This window comes from Mustela erminea, chromosome 17 (genome assembly GCF_009829155.1).
Source record: "Mustela erminea isolate mMusErm1 chromosome 17, mMusErm1.Pri, whole genome shotgun sequence".
NCBI classification, from domain to species: Eukaryota; Metazoa; Chordata; class Mammalia; order Carnivora; family Mustelidae; genus Mustela; species Mustela erminea.
In genome coordinates, this window is record NC_045630.1 from 23575381 (window position 1) to 23598234 (window position 22854).

A 22854-nucleotide genomic window follows, 5' to 3' on the forward strand; every position below is an offset into this window, starting at 1 on the left:
CAACCCTATAATTAGTAAAGGTATTATCATACTGTTTATCTTGTTTACTAGTGAACTAGTGAATGTGGCTAACAAATTCCTAGTGACCAGGTGATTGCTAGTTAATATAAGACTAAAGGGAGCATTAAAGAAGGAGCATAAAACTTCTTGTGCTCTGAGAAATTCCTGAAGAATCATATTAAAACATCCCAGAACAACATAAAGAATGCTGTATTTTTGCAAGTAGTATTCCATATCTTTTTTTTTTTTTCCTTAAAGGTTTTATTTATTTGGCAGAGAGAGACACAGCAAGAGAGGGAACACAAGCGGGGGAGTGGGAGAGGGAGAAACTGGCCGCCTGCCAAGCAGGGGCAGGCTTGGACCCAGGACCCTGGGATCATAACCTTAGCAGAAGGTATATGCTTAATGACTGAGCCTCACAGGCGCCCCAGTATTCCATATCTTGAAAATGCAGGATTGAACTGGAGTGTTTACATAAGTTAAGCAACAATATTACTATTAAATTTGAAATTTTATAAATATTAAGACGAATCACACATTGGTCCAGTTCAAGATTTAAGTTAACACATTAATATAGTTAATGAAGTTAGCACATTAATATAGTGTTAACACATTAAGACAGTTCAAGATTATAAGAGGTATACAGTTATTTTTAATTTTTTTTTTAAGATACTATTTGTCAGAGCATGCCAGGGGAGAGGCAGAGGCAGAGAGAGAAGCAGACTCCCCGCTGAGCAGGGAGCCCGATGTAGGGCTTCATCCCAGGACCCTGGGATCATGACCTGAGCCGAAGGCAGATGCTTACCCTACTGGGCCACCCAGGTGCCCCAGAGGTATATACATTTAATTGCCCTGCATCTCTCTGCCCTCAGCTACCTGTTTCTCTTCCTTAGAGGCAAGCGACATTCCTAGTTTAAATAACACTTTAAATATTATTTAAAGGACTTTTTTAGTATGCTTGAATAATAATGACAGCATGACTTCCTGAGTGAGGCATTTCAGATTTTCCTGTATTTAACTGTTATTGAGCACCTACCACACACTTTCTTGACACTGGGAGTATGTTAGTGAACAAATGAGACTCCTGCCTTTGTGGTAAGTGGTAGTGGTTGGAGACAGGCACTAAATAACTATGGTGATGAGATCGAGGAGAAAAATACTGCTGAGTAAAAGAGCGGACCCAAGGGGTGCTACTGTTGATGATAGAATGGTGAGAGAAAGCCTCTGGCTGAGAGGGTGATTTTTCAGCAGAGAACTGAATGATCCGAAGGAATGAGACTTAGGGCTTTCAGGAGTTAAGTATTCCAGGGAGAGGACCATCAAGGACATCTCTGGAGAACATTTTCAAGGCAGAGGTATCCTTCTGGAGTGGTAGAGGAGGACTGGCTAGAGAGGACTGACTTGGTGGGAGAATGCTGAGAGATAATCTGTAGAAGGAGAAAGAAGGTAAAAGTTGCATGTGGGATGAGGGAGACTGCTGAGGACCAGTTTACAGAAGGCTTGCTTACCATCGTAAGGAATTAGGACTTTATTCTGAGTAGGATGGGAATCTTGGGCCATGGGGGTTATATTTAAAAGTTTCAGTCTGCCTGCTTTGGGGAGAATAAATTCTTGGGGACAGGGATGAAAGCAGAGAGACACATGACTCTAAAATAGCCATCGAATATGTAGCACTGTATTAGGTAAAGTGGGTTTTATCAAATTTAGTTAGGTGTCATTTCTCTCTGGGATGTGACTTTCTACCATTGAAGACAGGGTATGAAATAAAAGTGAATTCATAATAAGTGTTTATATTTTCAAATAGTAACTTTAGGAATTATAGTCAAAACTCTGTAGTGATTTAAATTTGATTAGATCCCCTATGTATCACTTGGATCTTGAAGAAAGGTGGTAAGATTCCTAAAAGAATCTTCAATACCTTTTATAGTTATAGCATGAAATAAATTTTTATTCCTTAGGCCTTCCAAAAAAGGCTGAGCAGTAGAGTTTTGAGAAATTAAATATTGGGTGCTATTTTTTCCTCTCTACTTTTACTAGGTAACATTTCAAATTTGAAACTGCTTTGGTTTCTCCAGCATGTATCAATGTGCTGAGAAGTATTTAAAAGTTAAAATTCTTAGACTTTAAGCAAGCAGGTTGCTAGTGATGAAAACAAATGGAATATAAAAATGTCAACATGTAAAATTTAAACTTCTGAATGATTGAATAATATATCTGAATTTGCTAGCAAACCTGCTATGTCTGATAATGTGGAAAGGAGTTGCATCATAGGGAATAAATCTGAAATTTGAGGATCTCAGAACTCTTAATATCTAACTGGGTCAACAGAGCCCCCCCCCTTTGGGGGGGCATAGACTTAGGGACACTTTGAATAAAAAAATGGGGCTGCCTGGTGGCTCACTTGACCCTTGATCTTGGCTCACGTTATGGCTCAGGGCATGATCTCAGGGTCCTGACATTGAGCCCCACCTCCTCACTAGGTGCGGCACCTGCTTGGGATTCTCTCTCTCCTTCTCCCTGACCCTCTCCCATTCCCTTATATGTGTTCAGGTGTATTGTGTCTTTAAAAGAAAAATGAAATCATGGATAAGGGAGGCATTAAAAACCAGGCATGGTAAAGGTATAGGAAGTAGATAAGCAAAATGGTCACTGCGAAGCATACTGAAATGTAGATAGTGTTGGAAGGAGAAGAGGAATAGAAAATGAAAGTTAAAGGGAGAGCCTAGCATATTCAGAGTTTAGGAAAACTTTTAAATAAGGAATTGCTGGATCCAGTCAAGTTCAGAGAGAGTTAAAATGACTTAACGTGTACACTCCAAAAGAACTCTGAGAATGAATACCAAAGCTATCTTGTACAACTTAGGCATACTACATAATTGTAGTTACAGTCTAAAAGGGCATCGATTATTTATTCTTGATTTCTGCTAATTTGATCACTTCTCTAGAGTTCCTAAAATACGAAAACAAAATATATCCCTCAGTTTGGTTCATGGAATCAAAAGATTTTTGAGCTGGGGCGCCTGGGTGGCTCAGTGGGTTGAGCCGCTGCCTTCGGCTCGGGTCATGATCTCAGGGTCCTGGGATCGAGTCCCGCATCGGGCTCTCTGCTCAGCAGGGAGCCTGCTTCCTCCTCTCTCTCTCTCTGCCTGCCTCTCTGCCTACTTGTGATCTCTCTCTGTCAAATAAATAAATAAAATCTTAAAAAAAAAAAAGATTTTGGAGCTGAAAATAACCTTCCCCTGCCCCTTATTTTTACAGGTTGGAGAAGTAGAAACACAGTGGTAAATTTTCATATCCGGTTACGATGGAGGAAGGATTAGAACTCAGGTCTTGACTTCCAGTTCAGTGCTCTTCCACAGTTTTTTGCCTTATGTTTGTTTTTGAGTTACAGTTTTTTGACTATTTTAGTTGTATATTAACAAAGACAGGAATTTTGTTGTTGTTAAATTGCTAAGAACTAACAGTCTTATTATCAAAACAAGTAAGTCTTGTTAGTGAAAGTGAACCTGTATTTTCTAGGAATACATTATCTAAACTTTCAGTCTTAATTGCCAGCTTTATGACTGTTTATTGCTTCCTTAAATATTTTTATTTGAATTAGTATTTTTCATAGTTAAAGTTATTTAGAAGAGTTAAGTGTGCAAAAGTATAAGTGGCAACTTATCTGTTAAAATCTTCTAGAACCTTACCAATTTTATTTTTATTTTTTAAAGATTTTTTCCCACAGCACGAGTGCATGTGGGTAAGAGGAATGGCAGAGGGAAAAGCAGACTCCCCCGCTGATTAAGGAGCGCCATAATTGGCTTATTAGTCCCAGGATCCTGGGATCAGGACCTGAGCAAAAGACAGAAACTTAACCAACTGAGCCAGCCAGGTGCCCCCGAACCTTACTAATTTTAGTATGAAGAAACAGTTTGGCTTTATAGGATATCTGATTTATGGAAAATTTTAGGGCATTTGTTGCTATTTTTTGAGGTACAAATAACTGAAAGTAGATTATTATGGTCTTGCTGGTAAGAATCTTTGGGACACTTGATTTTAACATACAGCTAAGGATGTTTTTAGTACCATTTTAATTTAATAGTTTAAATTAAATAGAGAAAGTATCTTTACAAATAACTTTTAAAAATTTTAAGTAACTTTATCCTTAAACATTTTTTTTTAAAAGATTTTATTTATTTATTTGACAGAGAGAGAGATCACAAATAGGCAGAGAGACAGACAGAGAGAGAGATGAGGAGAAGCAGGCTCCCTGCTGAGCAGAGAGCCCCATGCGGGACTCAATCCCAGGCCCCTGGGATCATGACCTGAGCCGAAGGCAGAGGCTTAACCCACTGAGCCACCCAGGTGCCCCTTAAACATTTTTTTTTAAATTTAAGATTTTATTTATTTATTTGACAGAGAGAGATCACAAGTAGGCAGAGAGGCAGGCAGAGAGAGGAATGGAAGCAGGCTCCCCGCTGAGCAGAGAGCCTGATGCGGGGCTGGATCCTAGGACCCTGGGATCATGACCTGAGTCGAAGTTAGAGGCTTTAACCCACTGAGCCACCCAGGTGCCTCCCCCCGCCCAAACTCTTTTTGACATGATTATTTAGCAAGCCAAATTTTTACAGATTTGTAGAGACAAATTTTATTAACTCCCAATAAAGTATTTAGTTTCCAAAGCTTTGAGGTAATGAGGCCCTTAAGAATAAAATTTTGATGGAGTAATTTTTTTGTAAAAGCACACTTTAGAGGACTGTAAATATATATCCTGTGTATCTTTTTGTTTTGAAAGTTTTATTTCAATTCTGAATATAGTGTAGTTGTTAAATACATTTTGGATGTATATTAAAACACTGAGTATTAAATGTATATTAAATCACTAAGTCAGTTTTCCCTTTTGTAAAATGGGAGTAATAACAGTGCTTATGTCACAGCATTGTAAAGGTTTAATGAGATAATGTGTGTTAAGAATGTAGACCTTTTCTTCTAGAAAACACCAATCTATGGATGATGCTGGTGCTGCAGAAGGGCCCAGAGACCCAGAGACCCAGAGTGGGTGTGGGGGCTGCAGTGGGAGGCTGGTGGACATAGCGGCATCCAGGATGAGTCTTGGCTATGGGTGGGGTGGCGCTGAGGCCTAGCCGAAGTCAAGGAGTGGTTCCGGGTCACCAGGCTGGGCCACCTGTTCAAGGACATGAAGATCAAGTCTCTGGAGATCTCTTCTCCCAGCCCGTCAGGGAGTCTGAGATCACTGACTCTTTCCTTGGGGCATCCCTCAAGGATGAGGTTTTGAAGATTATGCCTGTGCAGAAGCAGATGCCTGCTGCCCTGTGGACCAGATTCTAGGCATTTGTTGCCATCGAAGAGTACAGTGGACATGTTGGTCTGGGTGTTAAGTGCTTCAGGGAGGTAGCCACTGCCATCCATGGGGCCATGATCCTGGCTAAACTCTCTGTTGTCCCTGTGCTCTGAAACTACAAGGGGAACAAGATCAGCCAGCCCCACACTGTCCCTCACAAGGTGACCGGCCACTGTGGCTCTCCTTGTGCACCTCATCCCTGCCTCCAAAGGCGCTGGCATTGTCTCAGCCGCCCAAGGAACTCCTGATGATGGCTAATACTGACAGCTCCTGCACCTTGGCCAGGGGCTGCACTGTCACTTTGGGCGATTTTGCCAAGGCCACTTTGGATGCCATTTCCAAGACCTACAGCTATCTCACATCCCCCCCACCCTCCGTCCCAACCTCTGAAAGAGACTGTGTTCACCAAATCTCCCTATCGGGGGATTCACCAACCAGCTTGTAAGGACCCACACTAGAGGGTGTAGAGGACCCAGGCTCCTGCTGTGGCCACCACTATAGTTTTATAGAAGAAAAATAAAGAGAATTAAAGCCTGGGAGGGGGAAAGAATGTAGCCTTCTGAGTTCATATCCTAATCCTGCCACTTATTTAGTTGTATGATATTGTAAAAGTTAAGTAGCCCTTCTTAGCTTCCTTTGTTCAGTCCTTTTTAGTCTTCCCTGAAGGAAGCCCATGTTTGCAATGGAGTAATTTTTTTTCTTTCAGCCAGTTTCCTGCTCAGAGATGTGGGGATCCAGAGGCCTGTTTTCATTTTGCTTTGTGTTTCTTTTTAGTTCTACCTGGCATTGTTTCTGCTCATACTGTTTTTGTGATAGGAGTTACAGCATTTTCATAGGTATTTTGTATGCTCATGGAAGTGATGTGGTATAGAGGGGAAAAAGGGAAGGAAAAAAGCTGATGATACAGAAGAGGAGGAGAATTGGTGGTGTTAGGGATTGGAGCTTGTACAGGAGGGAAGGGGTTAGATAGAGAAAAGATAGTAGTTCATTTATCATAACAAGAAGGAAGGCAGAACATATGGGGCAGATAGATGCTGATACGCGGTGGGTGGGTGCTATGATAATTCCTGTAAATCCTCTTCTGACTGCTTTAATTTTCTAAGCAAGTCATCAGCTGAGAGTGGGAAAGGGCATGGAAGAAGATATTAGAAGTTTGAGAAGAGGAGAGAGCATGTAAGTGTTTAGAGAAGTGGGAGAGTGCATGGGCTAGGGAAATAGATTATGATTACCAGGCAGAACTCAGGGCTCACTTGAGGTTAAAGGTCATGAGTTAAAAGAGGCCATTCAGCTTGGTTGTGTGCTTTTTTGCTCGAGTACTCTCCTTGAGTAGTAGGAGAACAGAGAATTGAATTTAAGCAGGATTGTGGTTTTGCAAAGTGAGTATGTCCAAGTGAGAGAGGTGTGAATGATCATGATGCATCATGGAGTTTAAACTTGGTAAGGAGAGAAGAGGGGACTCAGCAGGGAGGGAGAGTATAAAAAGATGGTTGGGTCAATAGGTTTGAGGTTCTGCTGGGATCAGATGGTGGCAGGAGCTCCTGTACGAGAAGGAATGAGCTAATAGGATAGAAGATGTGTTCAGTAGTGGTTGCATGAAATTGAAATTGCTGAGAAGGGTGCATTGCAGTGTGTGGATAAGGTAAGGTTACATTTAGTTCTTTGATCTTCAAGCAACTCTGTAATGTAACTAGTGTAAACATCATTATTCGTGTTTGATGAAAAACTGAAGCTTAGAGAGGTTGGACAGTTGCCCCAAGGTAACAAAGTTAGGACTCCTAACTCTGTTACTCTGATTCTCAATATGCACTCCTTTACCGTACTGTATCAATTTTCTGAAAGCTAGTGGCTTATTACCTTCCCTTTGAAACTGAAGGGCAACCTCAAATCAAGAGTTAATAAATGTACATAAACAAAGTTAATTTTGTTCAGAAGTCTTCAGAGACTAACTTTAGGGTAAGGGTGATGTTAAAGGGTTTATTGCTTCTGATATTATCTAACTGACCTTACTGAACACACACACACACACACGTGCGCGCATACTAGAGGCTTAAGTATGACAGTTTTGTTTAAACCTCCTTTTGTAAGGAGACTTAAGGTGCGTAGAGGACAGGACAAGTAGGAGTTTACTATTCTTTCATCAGCGTGCCTGGACAGACAGCTGTGCTGTCAAATGTGTCTGCCCAAATCCATGTGCATTCTTTATGGAAGCAATTTGCACCATTGCAAGATCTCTTGGAATGGATAGTTGGCTCTTAGATAACATCTGTTTGGGATATGATTGTCTTCTGTCCCCCAGCAAGATAGTAATTATTCTTTTTCTTTGTGTTCTTACACATTTAGTTTTGTGTTTGGGGTAGATTTTGAACAGTTCTTTAAATGTGAAGGAGGAATGAAGGAATTGTAATTAAATATAATATGAACTTACCATTTTTAATGTTTGCCAGAGTATGAAAATAGGTTGCCTAAATTTTAGGCTTTTTTTCTTTTTCTTTTTTTTTAATATATTTTTAAATATTTTATTTATTTATTTGACAGACAGATCACAAGCAGGCAGAGAGGCAGGCAGAGGAAGAGGAAGGGAAGCAGGCTTCTTGCTGAGCAGAGAGGCCATGCGGGGGAGGGGAGGGGTCGATCCCAGGACCCTGAGATCATGACCTGAGCCGAAGGAGAGGCTTTTTTTTTTTTTTTTTTAAGATTTTATTTATTTATTTGACAGACAGAGATCACAAGCAGGCAGAGAGAGAGGAAGAGAAGCAGGCTTCCCACCGAGCAGAGAGCCCGATGTGGGGCTTGATCCCAGGACCCCGGGACCATGACCTGAGCCGAAGGCAGAGGCTTTAACCCACTGAGCCACCCAGGCGCCCCTTTTTTTCTTTTTTTAAAAGTTGTTTTAATTGTGGTAAAAGACACACGACATCAAACTCCTCATCTTCTCAGATAATGTTCTAATATGCTTTAGATTATATATATTTTGTTCCTGTAATACTCTGTTTAAAATAGGAATAGTTTCCTATGGATGATCCTTAAATTCACTTTGGTCAGAAGAACTCCCCTTATCTGTTACCACTTTCTGTCTCCTGCCTGCTACTGGTACTGAAACCTTTTACCTCCCTAGAATGGAGTCTGATGATAGAACAGGAGGCTAGGGAAATGGTAAACCTTATTAGTAGCTGATGCTCCCTCCTACAATATCTGTGAAATGGGGGTTGTATCTGCTTGTTTCTTCCCTCTCTCTGGAGACTTTGCGCCAGGTCCTTGGAGAGAATGTATAAGAAAGCCTGAGTCAGAATCTGAGTGGTACAGCTTTGATCTTGTTACTTCCTTAAGAGCTTTCATTTCTGGGGCGCCTGGGTGGCTCAGTGGTTAGGCGGCTGCCTTCAGCTCGGGTTGTTATCTAAGGGTCCTGGAATTGAGCCCCACATTGGGCTCCTTGCTCAGCGGGGAGCCTGCTTCTTCCTCTCCCACTCCTCCTGCTTGTATTCCATCTCTCGTCTCTCTCTGTGTGTCAAATAAATAAAGATCTTTAAAAAAAAAAAAAAAGCTTTCATTTCTTACCATCTTAAGGATGATGTCTAAACTCCTTAGCAGAGCGCCATCCAAGGCTCTCATGATCTGGTGCCTGCCTTGTCTCGTACATGCTCTCTAGGTTCCAGCGGCACTAAAATCCGTTTAGTTCCATCAGTGTGGTCTATGCCTGGCACATACATGGTCCAGAAATCCTTCTGGAGAGAATGAATCTCTCTCTGTCTCTGTCTATTCTGTGTCTGTATCTTGAAGCTGTAGTTTTTGACATAACTTTTATTCCATGGCTAAGACTCAGGCCAAGAATCCTTTATCAAGAGCCCTTCTCTGCTTTTGTAAGCACTCTTGTTCTATGATATCAAAACATTCAGGTCACATCTCTGTATATGATAGCTGATTGACTTCTTTGTTTCTCTCATAAGATATGACATGCTTGAAGGCCAGGTACCATGTGTTATTTTCCTTAGTACCCCATAGCTCTTAGCCTGTTCTTCATAGGCATCTTCTATTATTAAAATAAGTCTTTAAGTTAGCTGTTGTTGTTGTTTCCTCATGTTTACATTATGTAATGTTATGTGTTCAGTATTCCTGCCCTTTTTCTTTCTTTTTTTTCTTTGGCCTTCCTAAGTGAAAATTACATGGACACTTCACTTGTGAAATAATCAGTATTTTAATGAGTATATATTGTACATCATACATACATCATGGTTTTGCTTATTGGGGGATTGAGATGTTGGGTACAAAAATTAGAATTTCACACTTAATTTCCTGTAGAGGAATTATTTGAGCATTTAAATAGCTGGACAAGATACCCTTCTAGATCAGTACATTTGAGTTTGCACATTTTCTTTTCTTTTCTTTTTTGATATTTTATTTTTTATTAATATTTAATGTATTATTTGTTTCAGGGGCCCAGGTCTGTGATTTGTCAGTCTTACACAATTCACAGTACTCACACAACACATACCCTCCCCAGTGTCCATCACCCAGCTCCCCTCCAGCAACTCTCAGTTTGTTTCCTAAGATTAAGGGTCTCCTATGTTATGTCTCCCTCTCTGGTTTTGTCTTGTTTCATTTTTTTCCTCTCTTCCCCTATGATCCTCTGCCCTATTTCTTAAATTCTGCCTGTCAGTGAGATCATATGATAATTGTCTTTTGCTGATTGACTCATTGCACTTAGCATAATCCCCCCATTCCATCCATGTTGTTGCAAATGGCAAGATTTTATTTTTTATTTTAAGATTTTATTTATTTATTTGACAGAGATCACAAGTAGGCAGAGAGGCAGGCAGAGTGAGAGGAGGAAGCAGGCGCCTTGCTGAGCAGAGAGCCCAATGCAGGGCTGGATCCCAGGACCCTGAGATCATGACCTGAGCCGAAGGCAGAGGCTTAACCCACTGAGCCACCCAGGCACCCCAAGATTTCATTTTTTTGATGGCTGCATAATATTCTTGCACGCCTACGTGCATGTGCGCACGTGTATGTACATACCACATCATCTTTATCCATTTATCTGTCAGTGGACATGTGAGCTCTTTCCATAGTTTGGCTATTGTGGACATTGCTGCTATAAACATTAGGGTGCAGGTAACCTGTCAGATCACTACATCTGTTTCTTTGGGGTAAATACCCAGTAGTGTAATTGCTGGGCACAGGGTAGCTCTATTTTCAACTTTTGAGGAACCTCCATACTGTTTTCCACAGTGGCTGCACCAGCTTGCATTCCCACCAACAGTGTAGGAGGGGTCCCCTTTTTCCTCATCCTTACCATATCTTTCGTTTCCTGACTTAATTATTTTAGCCATTCTGATTTTATTTAGCCATACTGCTTGGTATTAACATGTGGCATTGTGGTTTTGATTTGGATTTCCCTGATGCTGAGTGATACTGAGCATTTTTTCATGTGTCTGTTTGCCATTTTTATGTCTTCTTTGCAGAAATGTCTGTTCATGTCATCTGCCCATTTCTTGATTGGATTATTTGTTCTTTGGATGTTGAGTTTGATAAGTTTTTTATTTTTTTAATTTTTAAAAAGATTTTATTTATTTATTTGAGAGAGAGAACATGAGAGAGGAGAAGATCAGAGGGAGAAGCAGACTTACCATGGAGCTGGGAGCCCAATGCGGGACTTTATCCTGATCACAACCCGAGCCAGAGGCAGTGGCTTAACCAACTGAGTCACCCAAGTGCCCCTGATAAGTTTTTTTTTTTTTTTTCAATTCTTTTTTTTTTTTTTTTTAAAGAATTTATTTTTTTATTTGACAGAGAGAAATTACAGGTACACTGAGAGGCAGGCAGAGAGAGAGAGAAGGAAGCAGGCTCCCTGCTGAGCAGAGAGCCCGATGCGGGACTCGATCCCAGGACCCTGAGATCATGACCTGAGCCGAAGGCAGCGGCTTAACCCACTGAGCCACCCAGGCGCCCCTGATAAGTTCTTTATAGATTTTCAATACTAGCCCTTTATCTGATACGTCATTTGCAAGTATCTTCTCCCATTCTGTCCGTTGTCTTTTGGCTTTGTTGACTATTTCCTTTGCTGTGCAAAAAGGTTTTTATCTTGGAGCGCCTGGGTAGCTCAGTGGGTTAAGCCTCTGCCTTTGGCTCAGGTCGTGATCCCGGGGTGCTGAGATCTCTGCTCAGCGGGGAGCCTGCTTCCTCCTCTCTCTCTGCCTGCCTCTCTGCCTACTTGTGATCTCTGTCAAATAAATAAATAAAATCTTTAAAAAAAAAAAAAGGTTTTTGTCTTGAAGTGAGTTTGCACATTTTAAGTTGGTGACTTGTTAAATTGTTCCTACTTAAGATGTAACTATTGTTAATGCATTTGTTTCCTAATTTCCACTCTCTTTTATCACTATTGCTTTTCTTTCTTACTCTAAAGATTTATTTATTTTATTTTATTTTATTTTGTTTTTTTTTTTTAAAGATTTTATTTATTTGACAGAGAGAGATCACAAGTAGGCAGAGAGGCAGGCAGAGAGAGAGAGGAGGAAGCAGGCTCCCTGCTGAGCAGAGAGCCCGATGCGGGACTCGATCCCAGGACCCTGAGATCATGACCTGAGCTGAAGGCAGCGGCTTAACCCACTGAGCCACCCAGGTGCCCAAGATTGATTGATTGATTGACAAATGTCAGAGAGAGAGAGGGAGCACAGACAGGCAGAATGGCAGGCAGAGGCAGAGAGAGAAGCAGGCTCCCCACTCAGCAAGGAGCCCGATGCGGGACTTGATCCCAGGAGCCTAGGATCATGACCTGAGCCGAAGACAGCGGCTTAACCCACTGAGCCACCCAGGTGTCCCAAGATTTATTTATTTTAGAGAGAGAAAATTAAGTGTCCAAGTCAGGGGGAGTGGGAGAAGGAGAGAGAATCTTTTTTTTTTTTTTTTTAAAGATTTTATTTATTTATTTGACAGAGAGAGATCACAAGTAGGCAGAGAAGCAGGCGGAGAGAGGGCAAGGGAAGCAAGGCCCCCTGCTGAGCAGAGAGCCCTATGTGGGACTCTATCCCAGGACCCTGAGATCATGACCTGAGCCGAAGGCAGCGGCTTAACCCACTGAGCCACCCAGGCGCCCAGGAGAGAGAATCTTAAGCAGACTCCCTGCCGAGCACAGAGCCTGAGGTGGGACTTGATCTCATGACCTGAGCTGAAATCAAGAGTTGGGCGCTAAACTGACTGAGCCACCCAGGTGCCCCTTTTCTTACTCTTGACATCAAAAGTTGTGTGATTTGTGTATTCCTTAGAATTAATGACATAGTGGGTGACACATTATTTGTTTGTATGAGTAGGCTTTATTTTAGATGTTCTTCCTGTTTAGCTTTCAGAATCTTAGTCATTTTACCGTAAATTTCACTTTCTCTGTTCCTAATTTTAGTGTGAAATCATTTAGGTGAAACAATAGTCAAGGAAACTACAGGCATACTAAACATGTCTTGGATTTTTTTTTTTTTTTGTCATGAACCTAAGTACAAGAAAGATTTATTATGTAAATAGCAATGTGTGAAACCCCCAATTTATTGAGATGTACTTAAATAACTTCTTAAAATTAAAATTAGCATGTGGCATTGAAGACATTTCTGGTAACTTTTTTTTTCGTGTAGGCTCACTTTTCTGTGCTAGAGCTACCTGCCTACAGCAGATAAGGTTTTGTGGGACTTACTCTTTTAAAAAATTTTTGTATTGTTTTAAAATATATATAACAAAAAATTCTCCATTTTAATCATTTTTAAGTATACAATTGACTGGCATTGAGGACATTTACAGTGTAATGCAACCATTACCACTATCTGTTTGCAAACCTTTTCAGACAATCCAAACAAAATGTGTCCCCATTCGTCTCTCCTCCCAGTCCCTGGGAACCTCGAATCTACTTTCTGTCTCTAAGAATTTGCCTATTCTCGATATTTCACATAAATGTCTTCAGTTTATTTGACTAGTACAATTTTCAAGGGTTACTATGTAATGGCATGTCCCAGAACTTTGTCTTTCTTTTTAAAATTTAAAGTTTTATTATTATTTTTTTAAAAAGATTTTATTTATTTGACAGATCACAAATAGGCAGAGAGGCAGACAGAGAGAAGGGGAAGCAGGTTCCCCGCTGAGCAGAGAGCCCGATGTGGGGCTCCATCTCAGGACCCTGATATCATGACCTGAGCCGAAGGCAGAGGCTTTTAACTGAGCCACCCAGGTGCCCCTATTATTTTTTTTAAAGATTTTATTTATTTATTTGGCAGGGAGAGAGAGAGAGCCAGTGTGCACAAGCAAGGGGGAGCAGCACAGGGATAGGGATAAGCAGACTCCCTGCTGAGCAGGGAGCCTGACCCCTGGCTCCTGAGCCAAAGGCAGACCCATAACTGACTGAGCTACCCAGGTGCCCCTAAAGTTTTATTTTAAGTAATCTCTACATCTAGTGTGGGGCTCCAGCTCACAGCCCTGAGATCAAGCATCACATGCTTTTCTGACTGAACCAGTCAGGCGCCCTAGAACTTCCATTCCTTTTTATGGCTGAATAATATTCTATTGTATGCATAGACAACAGTTTATTCATTTCTCCGTGGACACTTGGGTTGTTTCCACCTTTTGACTATTGGGAATAGTGCTATAGTGAACATTAGCATGTTAGCTTCTGTTTGGATCTCTGTTCTGGATTCTTCTGAGTATATATCTTGGAGTGGAATTGTTGGGTCATTTGATAATTCTGTGTTTAGTTTTTGAGAAATCACCAAGCTTTTCCACAAGGACTATATACCATTTTACATTCCTACCTGCAATATACTGGGATTCTTTAAAGGGAATTCTGCCTACAACATCTTTAGCTAGTTATGTATACCTTGGATGAATCTCTCTTAACCTAGCTTTGTATTTCAGTTACCTCATTGTTAAAATTGGAGCTTGAATTAGATAATCATGTCTTCTATCTCTAAAATTCTGTGGTACTATAATGAATTGCCATGATTTGCAGTTCTTCTTCTTCTTCTTTTCTTTTTTTTTAAAGATTTTATTTATTTATTTGACAGAGAGAGAGATCACAAGTAGATGGAGAGAGAGGCAGGCAGAGAGAGAGAGAGAGAGAGAGAGAGAAGCAGGCTCCCTGCTGAGCAGAGAGCCCGATGCGGAACTCGATCCCAGGACCCTGAGATCATGACCTGGGCCGAAGGCAGCGGCTTAACCCACTGAGCCACCCAGGCGCCCTTTTTGAAAAAGATTTTATTTATTTATTTTACAGAGAGAGACACAGTGAGAGAGGGAACAGAGCAGGGGGAGTGGGAGAGGGAGAAGCAGACTTCCTGCAGAGCAGGGAGCCCAATGCAGGGCTCGATCCCAGAACCCTGGGATCATGACTTGAGCTGAAGGCAGACGCTTAACGACTGAGCCACTGAGGTGCCCCTGATTTGCAGTTCGTTAGTTCTTCTCTCCCCCTTTTTTAATGAGCAATTTGACTGTATAATGGGAGGCAGCACCGTTATATGCCTCGTGATACAAGTGTATGCAAATCTCCAAATACATTTTAATTTTTTTTTTTTAAAGATTTTATTTATTTGACAGAGATCACAAGTAGGCAGAGAGGCAGGCAAAGAGAGAGAGAGGAGGAAGCTGGCTCCCTGCTGAGTAGAGAGCCCGATGCGGGGCTCGTTCCCAGGACCCTGAGACCATGACCTGAACCGAAAGCAGAGGCTTCAACCCACTGAGCCACCCAGGTGCCCCTACATTTTAATTTTTATTCTATTATATATGAGCCACTTTACAGAGTTCATCAAAGACTTTTTATGGTACATCTACATTGAAATATCACAAGATTTATTAATGTGCACTGTATGGATATAAAAATCATAACTTGGATGAAAAGTTGTTTTTTGCCCAATTTATGTCACAAAAAGTTTTGCTATCCACTAGTCTACACTTGTGATATATATGAAAATATGTACTGTATTTATTTATAATTTATGTTATCATGTTAATATGATTTATATATGTAACTACATATATTATAGATGTTACATAATATATTTAGAATAGTATAATAAAATAATTATAAGAAAGGTTATTTTTAATAAGAGTGTAGAATAATTTGCGTAAAGGGAATTGTCTCTAGATGCTTAATGAAAACTTGAAATAAAGGCGAGAAAGGAATCAAGTATACTGCAAATTTCAAACCTGAAGGAAAAGTAGTTCTCATAATAAAAAATGGAAATTTTGTGGGGCGCCTGGGTGGCTCAGTAGGTTAAAGCCTCTGCCTTCGGCTCAGGCCATGATCCCAGGGTTCTGGGATCGAGCTCCACATCCGGCTCTCTGCTCAGCAGGGAGCCTGCTTCCTCCACTCTCTCTGCCTGCCTCTCTGCCTTCTTGTGATCTGTCAAGTAAAACAAACAAACAAACAAAAAAACCCCCGGAAATTCTGAAATAGAAGTATATTTAGTTGACATATGAGCAAGAACTTAAGTCAGTATCAGCTTGGTAGTACAGTTGTTGCTTTCAGTGGCATGTTGGAACTTGAACCTTTTGTTGCCAAAATTGTATTCCATTCTGTGTAATTATATGATGATGATATGTAACTAAGTATATTTGCATGGCACCTAAATTACATACCAAAATACATTATAGGTACAATGAGTCGGGAGACTGGAAGTCTTGTGTATCTAGTATCTTGTGTTAGAGGCATCCTTTTAGAAGGCCATGATGCCCCAGTAGGTCCTAATGGGTTATAGAAAAGAAGTTTTAGCAGAAATTTTTCCCTTGGCTATGATGCCTGAATTGGGAGAACACTGTGAATAGCCCTTCTTCCCTAAAAGCCACTTTTAAACTGGTTATGTAACCTGTTAATATGTAACAGTCTACCCCAACATTGCAGTGAAAGGGCCACCTTGTTACTTAAGTATTTTCAAAGTTGATTTTATTTTTATTTATTTATTTATTTTTAAAAAAGATTTTATTTATTTATTTGACAGAGAGAAATCACAAGTAGATGGAGAGGCAGGCAGAGAGAGAGAGAGAGGGAAGCAGGCTCTCTGCTGAGCAGAGAACCCGATGCGGGACTCGATCCCAGGACTCTGAGATCATGACCTGAGCCGAAGGCAGCGGCTTAACCCACTGAGCCACCCAGGCGCCCCAGAGTTGATTTTAGTAGTTAATTGTTTTCCAGATAGCCCCTGAAAGTAAGATTTGTGAAAGAGGTAACAGTTGTAGCTTATTCTCTCCACCCCCAGTAAATTACATGAGGTAATTGCTGTTAAATGAATGCATTGCTATTAAATTTACGGTTTCTCTTTATTTGGGTTTCAGTGATTGTGCCATTAGTCCCAGGACAATCTAGTTCCCAAGACCAGCAGTCTCCCTGAGGAAAACTGTAGTGAGAAGGGGATGGTATGTTATGACTATTCTTGGAACTTGACTTGGCTCTTAACTGTGCTTCTCCGGCAGAAGACAGAAGGGTTGGGTTGGATCTCAGGGCATCTTTGGAATAATCAACATGCTTAGTGTAGCAGCCGGGCTTGCAGTCAGGGCTCAGTCCTCTTATTGTGTTTTTCTTTTTGTTTGATTGATTAGTTTTTAATCTCATTACCGTGGTTTTAATCCTTTTCTTCTTGAATAGGAGCCTCCTTATTAGTCCATCTCTTCCACCTGGGCTGGCGTGTGAAACTAGTTTATTCTTTCTGTTGGCATACTGACTCCTAAACTTGGATCCTCAAAATCCATTTTACTACTAAAAAATGCTCGCTTGCTTCTGTTTTATTTTTCTTAGGATAGGAAAATGTAATAACACTAAAAATTAAAACTAGCTGCTATTAATAATAGCCTTACTATTTTTGTTTTCTTGAATAGCACTTCACTCTCCTAGATACTTGCCTTTATCTCTCAAGTGTAATACTCTTAGAACTGTAAAAATTCTTTTACGCATATAATTAAAAGGAGTGATAATTGATTTTCATTAATTTATTAAAACTTCTTTTGATTATAGAGACTGTGGTAGGAATTTGTCTAGCCTGTGATCTCCTGTATTAATTTGCTTCATCATTCCCTTTCATCAGCGTTTATGTGTTACTGCCTAGGGCATGAGCTCACATTCCCATTTATTCAACTTACAAGATAGTGGCATGCCAGACAGTAGTAAAACTTCCTAGGATATCTGTCTGCTAGGAGACTAAAATTAAGAGCTAGATGTTTATTCCTTAAGGACATCCATTTAGGGAGAGTGGTTCCTCCCCTTCTTACCCCATTCCTCAAATAGCTAATTTATTTCTTTTAGGTGCTTCACACTTGTCTGTTCTAATGTTCTAAATACACCACCAAATATTTATTAAGCTTCTACTATTGTGAAACAGCCTTGGCAGGAGTCTGGTCTCTGTCAGTGACTGGTGATAGCTTTTCTTTTCTGAGTTGGACAGGGGACAGAAGGCCAATTCACCAGGTCCAGGGAATAGCTAGCTGAACATCTTTCAGCCTGGACTAACAATCCTGTCCATCTTTATTTTCTGTCCCTGGCTTTGGTATCCCTAGCTTTCTTGCTGCTATGGCCATGTGGGTTTTCTACTTTGCCAGTCTGCGCCAAAAACAAAAACAAAAACAAAAACAGGGGCGCCTGGGTGGCTCAGTCGGTTAGGCCGCTACCTTCGGCTCAGGTCATGATCTCAGGGTCTGGGGATCGAGTCTCGCACGGGCTCTCTGCTCAGCAGGGAGCCTGCTTCCCTCTCTCTCTCTCTGCCTGCCTCTCTGCCTACTTGTGATCTCTCTCCGTCAAATAAATAAATAAAATCTTTAAAAAACAAAACCAAAAACAACGACAAAAAAATCCATCTCCTCTATTTTTTCTCCTCTTTTTTTTTTTTTTTTTAAAGATTTTATTTATTGATTTGACGGAGATCACAAGTAGGCAGAGAGGCAGGCAGGGGCGGGGGGGTGTCGGGAAGCAGGCTCGACCTGAGCCCAACGCAAACAGAGAGCCCAACCGGGGCTTGATCCAAGGACCCTGAGATCACAACCCAAGCCGAAGGCAGAGGCTCAACCCACTGAACCACCCAGGCGCCCCTATCTTTTCTCCTCTTACTGAGATAAAAAAATACTCTAAGAAATTTCACAGGGAGTAACAAAAGGTAAAGACACTAAAGGGACAACAGGGGATAGTCTCCCTTTGATATTTAAAAGACTTCTCTTTTTTGCGTGGAATCAGTAGGAAAGTTGAGAGTTATGAAATTGTAGAAGGTTTAAAGACTACACTGGACTAAATGAAATAATATTCATTTATATGTATATACGCATATATATTTAAAGTATTTCAGACTTATTTTCAAGTGTACATGCAGATGTGGGAATTGCAGTGGGCAATATCAAAGAGGAACTCTAGTAACTAGAAAGGCTTTGCATTTCGCGTCTGTAAGGACCGTAGGAGGATAAACTTCTTATTCCTAGTCTAAAGTGAGGATATAGGAGAAGGGAGCATCATATGTTGCCAGGACATGCAAGGGAGGGTGGCGGAACATTAAGAGGGAAACAAAGGAAGAGAACCTGATGGGGCAAAGGAGGGAGGCTCTGTAGCTGCTTTTAGGGCCAGCATATAAAAAATGCAAATGTTTTTCTTCACATAAAATTTGATATGAATACAAGCACAGTAATAAGGGAAAACTGTAATAATAATGCTGGTTTGCCAGTTCATTTGAAATTTTTTTTTCTTGAAAATATCATGCTTCAGGGTTTTTTTTGACAGGGCACCATGGTAATTTATACTTTTTAAAAAAATGCTTACTTGTTTTGCTATAGTCCCATAATCAGTGTTCAGATGTCATTGTTTTTCAGGTTATTTGAATTACTATCCAGACAAGACCTGTTTGTCACAGTGATATATAATTGATAGAATTATTTAATGATGTATCTAATACAGTTCATAGGTATCTCAGATCTCTGCTCTGTAGGTTCTCTGCCTGTCATTCTTCCTTGTGCACTAAAGGGTTGTCACTTCTAAAAAACGGTTAAAACCTTTTGCGGGGCACCTGGGTGGCTGAGTTGGTTAAGTGTCTTCCTTTGGCTCAGGTCATCATCCCAGGACCCTGGGATTGAGCCCCTAGAGCCGCATCACGTTCCCTGCTTAGTGGGGAGTCTGCTGCTTCCTCTGCCCCTCCCCTTGCTTGCATTCTCTTGCAAAAATAGATAAATAAATCTTTAAAAAGCCACTGAAGAGGGACACCTGGGTGGCTCAGTGGGTTAAAGCCTCTGCCTTCAGCTCAGGTCTTGGGGGATCAAGCCCCGCATCCTGCTCTCTCCTCAGCAGGGAGCCTGCTTCCTGCTTCCTCCTTTCTCTCTGCCTGCCTTGCTGCCTGCTGCCTACTTGTGATCTCTGTCTGTCAAATAAATAAATAAAATCTTAAAAAAACCAAAAAGCCATTAAAGCCTTTTGTAGCTTTAAAATTTGTTGTTCATTATTCTAATTATATCAGCTATTTCCTAGAACATGCTTCCAAAATATTTCTTTAATGGTTTTAGAAGAGTGCATATGGAAATTTTCTTTCTTTCTTTCTTTTTTAAGATTTTATTTATTTATTAGAGAGAGTGAGAGAGAGTATGAGAGGTAAGAAGGTCAGAGGGAGAAACAGACTCCCCATGGAGCTGTTTGATCCTGGGACTTGATCCTGGAACTCCAGGATCAAGACCTGAGCCGAAGGCAATCGCTTAACCAACTGAGCCACCCAGGCGCCCGGAAATTTTTCTTAAAATAAAACTTTGCTTCTAAATATCCAGATGGGGCATATTATATTCATATTTTATATTATAAATTTCCTCATAATATTCTGGGTGGGCATTTGTTGGACCCTGTTAATTTAGTATCTTCAGTGGAGATTTGCTTGTTAAAACAGAGCTAGCCCATATGTATTTCTACAGGGATAGAACAAGCTTTATGGCATGATTTGAGGAACACCAGCAGTGTCTCCCTGCCTACTTGTTAATGATTAAAATTATTTCTTTGGGGAAATTTCTTTTATTTTTAACTGCCTAACCTATTACGGTGTAAATATTACTGCAGTGGCTGATTGTGTGGGGGTGTTGTGGCGGGAGGGGGGCGGGGATTCAGGACCGTTATACTTTGTAAATGTTTCTTATGAAGTTATCTTTAAATTTCATAGATTATCTTTCAATTCTAAGGTTCTAGAGCACAGTTGTTCTGGAGACCTTAGAAGAGACCTTTAGATCTTTATTAAGATAAGTGGAATCTGGGGCGCCTGGGTGGCTCAGTGAGTTAAGCCGCTGCCTTCAGCTCAGGTCATGATCTCAGGGTCCTGGGATCGAGTCCCGCATCGGGCTCTCTGCTTGGCAGGGAGCCTGCTTCCCTCTCTCTCTCTGCCAGTCTCTCTGCCTACCTGTGATCTCTCTCTGTCAAATAAATAAATAAAATCTTTAAAAAAAAAAAAAAAGACAAGTGGAATCTGCTCTCTTCCTCCCATTACTACCCTCCAGTCAAAGATAAATTAGGAGTGCTTCAGTGGTTCGTTTGGTCTGTTGAGCAGATCTTTGATTTCAGCTTAGGTCTTGATCTCAAGGTTGTGAGATCAAGGCCCCCATTGGGGTCTGCTAAAAACAAAAACAAAAACAAACAAACAAACAAAACCATAAAATAGGGGCGCCTGGGTGGCTCAGTGGGCTAAAGCCTCTGCCTTCGGCTCAGGTCATGATCCCAGGGTCCTGGGATCGAGCCCCACGTCAGGCTCTCTGCTCAGCAGGGAGCCTGCTTCCTCCTCTCTCTCTGCCTGCCTCTCTGCCTACTTGTGATCTCTGTCTGTCAAATAAATAAATAAAATCTTTAAAAAAAAAACATAAAATAGCTTCAGCTCTTTAGATAGACTGACTTGGGGCAGTTTGTATGTGCATTCAGGTAGGCGTGTTTATCTCGAGGGGTTAAAGGCCTTGGAAAATAGAAAGAGAGGTTAGGAAAGGAGGGTACCTGCCTGTCAAGGCCAACTTTACCATCTTTTCTAGGATAAATTAAGGAGTATGTATCTCGAAGTAGAGCATACACCAACTTTTAATTCAAGTCTGCCATTTGAAAATGATTGCCTATTTTTTCTTTTGAGGTAAATTAATTTGTTTTTTCATTTTGTCATGAATTCTTTTAAGTTCTAACTCTGATCAGTTTTAGTAAGGAGAAAAGTATTTGTGGTTTCTGCTGGGATTTTTTTTGTGGGGGGAAGATAACATAGCAACAAATAAGGGACATTTGCCATCATTGGTACTTAGGTTTGATGATTTTTATTCTTTTTTTAAAGAAATGAGAACATAAATTATGCAGGACTTTTCTGGACATATGACAACATGAACATGAAAACCCATTCTTTGAAGTGTCATGGAACTCCTTATAGAATTGTATTTCTGTTTCATTGTAGTTAGGTGTAGAATAATTAAATACCTGTTGTACTTTATTTCCTAAGTGTAAAATGAATTTATTCTAACCAAATCTCTCAGACATCAAGCTTCTTGAGTGTAGTGTCCGTATCTTTCATCTTTGTACCTTCCAGAATCTAAGTAACAGAACCCTATTGTAAGTGGGGTCCAAAATGTGGTATATCTTTTTTAAAGATTCTCTTTATTCATTTGAGAGAGGGGGGCAGAGAAAGCGCAAGTAGTAGGAGGGGAAAGGAAGAGGGAGAAGCAGGCTGCACCGCCTGCTGAGCCAGGAGCCTGACATGGGGCTCAATCCCAGAACCTGGAGATCATGACCTGAGCGGAAGGCAGACACCCAACAGACTGAGCCACCCAGGAGCCCCAAAAATGTGGTATATAATTAAAGTTAGTAAAATTGGGGTGGCTGGGTGGCTCAGTCGGTTAAGGGGCTGCCTTCGGCTCAGGTCATAATCCCACGGTCCTGGGATTGAACCCCGCATTGTGCTCCCTGCTCAGCAGAGAGCCTGCTTCTCCCTCTCCCTCTGCCTGCCACTCTGCCTACTTGTGCTCTCTCTCTCTCCCTCTCTCTGTCAAGTAAATAAAAAAATAAAGCCTTTAAAAAAAAGGAAAAAGTTAGTAAGATTACCAATATGGTTGGTCAGTAGACATAGAGCCAGTCACCAGTCATAGTATTTCAGAACTGTAGTCTCTCGAGCAAAGTAAGTTCCAATTTTTTTGAGTGAATGGGCATTTCTGTTTGTATTAATATGAATAGAGATGATTAAGTTCCTACTTTGCATTTAATTCTTTGTTATTCTCAAGTACAACGGTGTTGGGGTTTATACTGTGTTTTTTTGTTTTTTAGAAAAAAGTGATTTTTACTGTTTGGCCTTAATGACTAAATCCATCTTTATTATCAGTCTTTCTTTCTTTCTTTCTTTTTTTTTTTTTTTGTAGAGTTAGAAATAAATTAGTGTTCTTAAATAATTCAATAAGAACCACTTTAGGTTATGTCCTATATTTGACCTTACTTGCTTATAGTTTCCATAATTGTTTGAAGTCCTTTGCTTTTAACTTTTTTATTTAAAAGACTTTAATTATATTTAGAAAGAGAACGCATGTAGTGTGTGCGT

General features: G+C 40.7%; 1 protein-coding gene and 1 pseudogene across 4 annotated transcripts in view; both read left to right on the plus strand.

Annotated features, from left to right (window-relative positions):
- The window catches only part of ABL2 (ABL proto-oncogene 2, non-receptor tyrosine kinase), a 114271-nt gene that overhangs the window by 36551 nt on the left and 54866 nt on the right, over positions 1-22854 (plus strand). The gene's annotated exons all lie outside the window — the stretch shown is intronic.
- LOC116575862 lies at positions 4546-7798 on the plus strand (annotated as a pseudogene).